This window comes from Ziziphus jujuba, chromosome 8, assembly GCF_031755915.1.
Source record: "Ziziphus jujuba cultivar Dongzao chromosome 8, ASM3175591v1".
Taxonomy (NCBI): Eukaryota; Viridiplantae; Streptophyta; class Magnoliopsida; order Rosales; family Rhamnaceae; genus Ziziphus; species Ziziphus jujuba.
In genome coordinates this window covers 29706184-29715308 of record NC_083386.1, presented here as the reverse complement: position 1 = coordinate 29715308, position 9125 = coordinate 29706184, and the positions used below count along the sequence as shown (strand labels likewise).

The following is a 9125-nucleotide window of genomic DNA, read 5'->3' as shown; positions in this document are numbered from 1 at the left end:
TAAAAATTCTACAATGTTAAAATTATTACCATATATTTCCTTATATTAATTTTATTTCTTGTTAAAGGCATTATAAATAATTAAAATCCATAAATAAAATTGATTAAAAAATTTCACAATCTTAATAAAACTTGAACGGAATAATTTGATCTTGATTTTTTGAAAATTTCCATAATAAATGGGCATTATCATGATTTAGCTCTAAATCTTTGCAATAACATGTACAATGGTTTTAGCATGATTTATATAAATAATATTTTCACAAATAATTTATATAAATAATATTTCCAAAAATAAAAATTATACAATCTTTTTAAAACTTGGAATAAAAAATTTGATCTTAATTTTTGAAAATTTCCATAATATGTGGTTATGAAGATTTTGTTTTTGGTGATGGAATTAAACTTAGCAAGGGAAAATTTTTTTCTCTCCTTATTTTGTAACTTTTTGATTTTGTTACTTTTTCAATTTTTTACAGATTAGGTAAAAAAACATATATATATATACTAAAAGATATTTTTATTATTAAATATATTTCATACAAAAACTCTATACACATACATATTTATACATAGATATGCAATAAATGAAATTTTATTATAAAATAATAAGATTAATATATGATAATTACTAATTAAACTGATCTCTTTATCAGAAATTTAAAATGAATAATACATTTTTTTCAATATTTTTCAAAATTTGCTCAAATTATACTTATATATATATGTACACACATGACAAGATTTAATCAATATGGAGCACTATAAAATCAATTTTATATAAAATGTGGATTTCATATTTAAAAGTATAATTGGATACTTACAATGTAATAAAAATTATAAAACAACTAAAGACCATTAATTTGATTTGTAATTATAACTGAGTTAACTTTTGTGATCTTATTCAATCTCGAATTTTAATTGCTATCCCATGCTGATTTTATTTATTAATAAGAATAATAATATTATTAAACAATTATTCTTCTATTTAATTATTTTTATAATTATATTATTATATTCTTAAAAAATGATAAAATCGATTTGGAATTATAGTTATTAAATTTAAATTTAAATTGAAAATAATTATTATCTATATTTTTAATATTTAATATTCGATATTAAAATAATCTAATGTCTAATATTTAATATTAAACAAAATTGAAGATTTTTCAGAAATATGTTAAGACATAATTTTTATTAATTATAAATATATATATATATATATATATATATATTTGTACAAGGTTTTACTAATATTTACAAGTTAAAATATTCTATGGTATATATAATTTTAAATAAAAACAATGAGTTATAAAATTTAATGAAAATAATTATTTTATGAAAAATATTTTTAAATCTATATAAAAGGAAAAATCCCTAAAATTAATATATATATATTTATATATATACATATTATATAATGGAAGAGATATAGAGGATAATATTATTTCATTTAAATTGAATTATTTATCTAATCAAATTAAATATTAGGATTTAATATAGAAAAATTAATTATTGACAAAGAATTAAAAATATAGTTGAATTTGAATTTGAATTTTATAGATAGAAAATATTATATTAATATATTTGAGCTTGAACTAAATCATATAAATACATTTGGATTTGGATTTGAATTTGTATTTTATAGATGGAAAAATTAAATAGGTAAATATTTTTCAATTGAATTTCATAAATAATTTATCATATAAGGTAAAATTATATTTATAGAATAAATAATAATAATAATAATAATAATAATGATGATGATGATGATTAATAATTAAATTATATTATTAGTATTGAATATATAAAAATTAATTATTTTTAAGGAACCAAAAAAATACATTTAAATTGAAATTTGAATTTTATAGATATTATTTAAATACATTTGAATTTAAATTAAGTTATATAAATGCATATGAATTTGAATTTAAATTCCATAAATGGAAAAATTAAATAAAAAATTTTATAAATGAAAAAAATTTATATAAGTTATTTATATGGATAATTTTTGAATTTAAATTGCATAATTAATAACTGAATAATATTATCTATAGAACTCAAATTTATAGTTGTTATATTATAAATTAAAAAAGAAAAAAAATTTAAATATATTTATTAGCAATAAAATTCATGCAATACATGAGGACGAAACTAATAACTAAGAATACATGCATTTAAAAATATTTGTTCTATGCACATATGAACAGAAATTGAACCATCAAAGAAGCCATAACATATTTATAAAAAAAAAATTTATCGACCAAAAAAATATATATACAAAATTATTTATATTTATAAATAATTTTAACAGGAAAAATTAAATGTTAACGAAATATATCATATATTAGTCCAAACCCACCCAACAGGCTAGGTGTTGAGATGTTTCCAGCCCAAATATAGCCCAATCCTCCAAACGCCCAATTAGCCGTCCTTTTTGGGTTTAAATTCCACCTATCCCAGCGGCCCAATTAGCTCGATGACCAACACTCATATTTCAAAACTCAAACCATTTTAACACTAATATAAATAGATCACCAGCTCTTCTCCAAAAAACTGTACTTTTTTTTTTTCCTTTCTTTTTCGATCTTAAGGGGATCATCCTCTCCTTTCCTTTTTCTTTTTGGTCTGTTTTCTAAAGAGATCCAGTTTGTGTTTTTGCTATTCTTATCTTGATTCTGTTTTAATGGAAAGGAATCCCTTATATCAATAATCAATTTTATTGCTTCTGCAGACTATTTTTTTCCTGGATGGAAGCGGAATATAACTTTTCTACCAAGCAGGTAAAACCCTTTACTTTTGAATCTGGTTTCTGGGAAAAATAAAATCTGGGTTTTGATCCAATTTTCTTTTCACCTTGAAGAATGTATATACATATATAGATCAAATAATTCGTTTTTGTGTTTTTTTTTTTTTTGACAATCTTTATTCAAGGAAAGAAGATTGAACAAATTTTGTTTTGTTTTGTTTTCTTTTTTGGTTTTTGGTTTTTAAATATTCGTTTGTTGTGGAATAACTGTTTTCTAAATGGACTATTCCAAATTCATTATTTAATCTGATTCTCCAATTGATTTACTTTTCTAGTTTGAAAATTTTCTCAAATATTATTTGTTTTCAAATAAAAACGTGTTATATAGATTATTTGTGCTTCTAAAAATATATAAACGAAGAAAAAAAAAAAAACAAGTGTATGACCAAGCCAACGGTTGGTTTTATTTGAAATTCCATCCCAGCGGCTAGTTTGAAGCAACGGTCACATTTTCAAATAAGAATCTGCTTTTCCTTTCTGTTTTTCGTATTTTAACCCGATTATCTTCTTCTTTCCTCTATCTCTGTGTTTTCTCTGTTTTTCTCATACACACAAAAACTGATTGGGTTTCTTTTCTAATATAATACACCCACTAAACATGATTTCTTCTCTGTTCTATTGTTCAAGGAATTCGTCCACACCCAGATGACAAAAAGCAAAGGCCGAAGAAACTGGATCTCAAACCACACGGCAGGTCTAAGTTTTTCTGGTTCCAAATCCGATGAACCCAGATGAAAGGTTCGTACGTTTAGCTTTCCATTCCCCTCTTGATCTTCCTTTTTCACTTTTTCATGGTAACCCTGAAAAAATAGCTCCCTAACGAGAAACAATTCCATTTTAATATTGTTTTGGCTCAAGCTAAGCGCTTACATAGTCTTTAATTAATGCAGTCTCTGTATTATATTTAATTCTCTGATGGCTTTGTGATATATAATATTCTATACGGCAGAAAATGAGAAAATTTGTTTCTTGTGTTTTCGATAATCTTTTCTTAGGGGATAGAAGATAGAAGAAGTCAGATTAGTTTTATCAACAAGAATCTGAAAATGATCTTTTTTTTTTGTGGATGGAAGAGAAATGTTGTTTACTGCCAAAAAAAGTAAAGTTTTTATGTTTGTTTATTATTGTTTTCTGGGAAAAAAATCTGTGGTTTTAATCCGTTATCTTGTTTTATAGATTCGGATAATTCATTTCTCGTGTATTTTGACAATCTTTCTTGACGGAAATTTTTGTAGAATCTGAAAATAGTCTATGAAGAAGTCAAAGGGCAAACAAAAATGGAAAACAACTAGATGGGGGTCATTGCTTCTCAAACTGTTTCTGAATTTGACCATGTTTCTGGATGGAAGTGAGATAATTGTTACCCACTAAGCAGGTAAAGCTTTACTTTTTTTCAGTTTCTGGAAATTAAAAAAAAAAAAAAAAAATCTGGTTTTGGTGAATATAGATAAAAAATAATCCATGTCTTGTGTTTTGACAAACTTTCTTCTGGGGGTAAGTTTGAAGAATCAGAAAATAGTTTATGTAAGAACAAGTCAAAAAGGCAGAGAAAATTGTCTAAGGTATATCCACATATGTCTGTTTCCTTTGTGGAACATAATAGAAACTGGTCGTTTTTGCATCTATTTGTATGTGCACTATTATCCGTGTATTATTTAGGCAACTTTAATTTACTATAGCACTTACATTTAGTTTGTTGGTTTTCCAAATATGCCATTTCAGGAGGAGTTCCAGCTTGCATTGTTCAAGTCGAACAAAAAGGAGAGTTTATTTGCAGATTGGGTACTATTCTTACTTTATGTGTCTTTATGGTGTTTCACTTCTTGCATCTTCATATATGTCACTTAGTAGACATGAAATAATATTTGAACAATAAGTATCCAGAATATGTTATTGTGTTTTGTGGGATTAATTGTTGGTTATGTTAATCATCTGTTTGCCTTTTGATTGACCTTTCTTTGCCTTTAAGACATCTGTTCTGCAAGCCATAATTCTTAGTACTCAGGTTGGTAATTGGGTGTTTTATTAGCACTGGGGTTAAGTTTGAGCTGACATAATTCTTTAGTTGTCCCATAACCTGTATGATCACACAACAAACATGTACATGTATTTATATTTTTGTATATGTGTGTGTATTTACATTATTTCACATATGCATTCAACAAATTCACCTGTGCACATGCTCATGATATACTCCATGTGGGCCTTTAATATAAAGTATATGCTATATTTTATCCCCTTTGTTTTTCAAAATTGTAGGTATTTGACTTGTTTGAAACAAAGCCACAATGTGGATACTAGTTGTTGAAGAGTTTGTCCGTGCCCTTTTCTGTGTTTCACCCCAATGCACCCATTGACGATAAGATTGAAATGTATGTATAGCTGTTCTTCTGAAATTTGCTTTGCCTCCTAATTTAATGCTTTTGTTGAACAGAGAATTACAGCCGTTTTTTGTATTTAGTTATGCTGTATGCTCTCACTGTGGTTTTACAATTTATGTTTATGGTTTTGCTCAACTTTTGAATGTCACTTTGCAATTGCTCTTTCCTTTTTGCAGTGCAATCTGCTACAAAATGCAAATGAAGAATTGAGAAACTGCAGAAGAGAGTCTTATAGAGTGTTAATTTAATTCTATTATCTACAATTATATATATATATATATATTTTTTTTTTTTGGGGTTAGAAATTATTGTAGAATAATATTGTAAATAATAAAAGATAGATTTTTTGGGTTGGGGAGGAAGAAGATTGCTGGGATTTGCCAGGTCTCTTCCTCTATCTAGTCTCTGCTAGCTGTGGGTGTGTGGTAAGGTGTGTGTCCCCTTTCTCTCTCTTTCACTTCCCCTCCAATTTCTATTTACTTTCCTCTCTATGCTTTCTCTTTTCTCTTTCTCTATTTTTCCCTCTTGACTTTCTGTCTGTTTTCTCTCTTCCTTTTATTTCTCTGCTTTCTCTTTCATTTTCTCTCTTCATTTCTTTTCTGCTTTTCTCTGTCTATATATTTCTACCGACTTTGTTTTAGTTTATCTCCTCTGCTTATGCTTTTTATCTTTTCACTTTTCTTGTTATTACAATTCTTTTCTATTTTCTCAAATTAATTTCTCTTTGCACTTTCTTGTTGCAATTCTTATTGACCTTATTGTTATGTTGTATAATGGTTTGTTTGGACTATCAATTTTGCATTTTGTGAAATTCCACTCATGTCCTCTAATTTAAATTTAAAAAAGAAAAAAAAAACAATATTTTTTAATTCTTTTTTTCTTAAAAAAATTATTGCTTTTATGGGAATAAATATTAAAGAAACAAAAATAAAGGAAAATGCACTGATTTTTCCATGGAAAAGGAAAAAAGAGAAAATGATCTCAACATTTTTAATCAACAAAACTTTTTTGTTTCAAAATAAAAATAATCAACTATACTTTTTAACTCTTTTTAAAAAAAAAAAAAAAAACTATATTTTTTTTTATAATATATGCTACTTTGAGTGGAGTAAATAAATGCTACTTTACGAAACCGAAGAATGCAACTGTCTTTTTACATGGAAAAGACCTTTTCCAAAAATAATAGATATTTTCCAATATACATACAAAATAAACCTAATTATACGTAGTTTTTTACAATTAAAAATAGACCAATCCTAAGATTACATGCAAATTATAAAAAAATAATAATAATAATAACAAAAATAAAAAACTATATAGTTTTCACATGTAAATTGTTTAAAACACTACTAAGTTGAAAACTACATATAGTTTTGAATTATTTTTCACATGTTGATGGTATATATTTATATATATGTTTGAAAGAGAAAGTATATATTTTTTACTTTGCTATTTTATTTTATTATTACTATAAAAGAAAAGCAAAGCTTTTGTTTCATAACAATTCTCTCATAAAAGTTTTATCTCAAAAAGTTTACAAGAACAAAATATAAAAAATTAATTTACTATATGAAAAATTTTAAACTCTTTTTAAACAATAGTTTTACAAAATTAGGATAGTTATTAGACAGAAATTAAATGGATAAGCTTTAAACTTTTATAAACTAAGGATATGAGGACATAAATGGAAATTTCTCAAAACTAGATTTGATAGTTGGAACAAATTGTTTTACCCCATGACAAAAGTGTCAAAGGAAAAGCAATTAGAATTTTGCAACTGGAGATTAAAGAGAGAAATTAGTAAGAGAAAGTGTAGAAAGAGAAGAGAGCATAAAGAAAGCGGAGGCAAACCAAGCAAAGAAAGTAGAGAAAGAGAACAGAGGAAAGTGGCAAAGAGAAGTTAAGGAGAGAAAGTAAAGTGAAGGCAAAGAGAGGTGGGGAGAAGAGGGAAGTAGAAGAAAAGAGGGAGGGAAGTTTGGAAAGTGAAAAGAGGATGCAGAGAGGGAATGTTGGGGAGGGAATGGATAAAGAAGAGAGAAAAGAAAGATGGGGAATACTTTAGGGGGGGAGTTTTTTTTGTTTTTTTCAAGAGTAATTATCATGTAATATTTGTGAGAATTAAATAGTTTTTTTTTTTTTTTCTTTTCTCATTTCAATTCAAATTTTACTTGATTTTGATTTCACTTTCAATGCATAACTCAAAATAGTTTGAAGAAGGCATCCACAACTTTATCTTGCAGCTTTAACTAAAGTGAAACTCGTAACAACTTTGACTAAGGTAAATGGTCTGGTTGAGTGCCATCAGCCTAAAAGATATTTTTACTTCTCCCTTTTATGCCATCCATTATCTAATTTTGTATAGGAGACTCTAAGTTAAACTGAAACAAAAATATATTCTTTAGATTACGCATATTTAATGCTTCTTTTTTGCGTTTTGTGAGTCTCATTCTGTATCATAAATCCTTCGTTACTCGCAAGTTAATATCTTTCTCCAACCTAGTCTAGAAATGCACTTACTTTCCCACATAAAAAACAACGAATAAAGATTGAAAAAGAAGAAGAAGAAGAAGAAACAAAGATTCAACAAGATGGAATCAACAAAGGCTATCTAGACAAGAGGTTATGCAGTATGCATTAAAATTTCAGCAGTTAATTTACACCTTGTACAAGAAATTGCAAACTAATTCTATACAACAAGTTGCAAATAAAAATTAGTTATTTTTATTTGCATTTATTTTTTTCCCTTCTTACAAAGATTGCTTTAACCGAAGGTAAGCTTTGAAATGATCCCCACCAGCTTGCAGACAATGTTAATGTTACTTGGTTTAGAGTTTACCTCGGTTGATATTACCCAACTAAATATGGTGCTTGCTCAACATCTACCCAAAAATCAATATTCAAATATGTTACTTTTTAAGGACTTGATAATCCAGGAATATGTTGATTTGGCCAATCAAATTTTCTTATACTTAATGCGCGATTAGCCCTGATCTTGTGATCTACTAACAACAGAAAAAAAAACATATAAAACCTTTTGTTTATTTTTTTATTTTTTATTTTTGTGTAGTTTAAATAGAGAGTTGATTGACAAGTAGTCCTAAACTTGACAAGTAGTCCTAAACTAACATACTTAATTAAGTGAAACTCATGATCCATTATCAACAAAAGCTTGCTCTTTACAAGACTGCATGTTTTTTTATGGTGTAGGTAGCTCTTTACATATTTTAGGGAAAAAAAAATGTTTAGTGTTGAGTCTTAAAAAAAATGTCCAAATATATATAAACTAAATTTCTTTATCTTCATATGAAATAACAAATAGATGATATACAGCATTTTGTATAATACTAAAGTCATTCAATTCATTTACAAATGAAAGTATAAAAACAAAACTCATTTAACAATATTTCGCATAAATGTTAATATGATTTGACTTGTAAAATTAATGTGCTTTTGACATGAACCCACCAATGCTATTTTTGTAGGAAAAAGAAAATGTTAGTCTTATTCTTTCTTAGTCCTAAAGGAAAGATGTCCAAATATATATGAGCTAAATTACTTTACATTTAAATAACAAATATGTTATTAACAGCTTTTTGTGGAACTATAAAAATTTAAAATTTTAATCATTTTGACTTAAAAAACGTCGTATAACCATGGCCATGCACTCTATTTCATTTTTTTATTTATTTGTAATTTCCTTTAACAGTAAATATTTTAGTTTCATCTAAGCCAACTCCAAATTTGAATTAATTAAGATTGGATAATAATCACCTTTTTGTTGTTTTAAATAGAAAACATAATATTACACAGCTAGCACATTCTTTCTTTTTTTCTTTTTTTTTTTTTTTACATTTTTTTTTTTTGGTTGCTTTTGATATTAGGGTTAGGAGAATTCAAACTCAGGTTATCATCCAGGAACAAAGCATTACAAAAAAA

General features: G+C 26.0%; 1 long non-coding RNA gene across 5 annotated transcripts; it reads left to right on the top strand.

The window, feature by feature from the left end:
- The first annotated feature begins 2533 nt into the window (after positions 1–2533).
- LOC107414957 (uncharacterized) lies at positions 2534–5918 on the top strand. 5 transcript variants are annotated; one of them, XR_007239421.2, is made up of 7 exons: positions 2534–2625; positions 2734–2782; positions 3436–3546; positions 4044–4183; positions 4531–4590; positions 5068–5180; positions 5366–5918. It is a non-coding gene; the product is annotated as an uncharacterized LOC107414957 (long non-coding RNA). The 5 variants fall into 5 exon arrangements; XR_009640118.1 differs by lacking the exon at positions 2534–2625 and adding an exon at positions 3804–3907 and having other exon boundaries at positions 2632–2782; XR_007239419.2 differs by lacking the exon at positions 2534–2625 and having other exon boundaries at positions 2632–2782.
- Positions 5919–9125: the final 3207 nt, after the last annotated feature.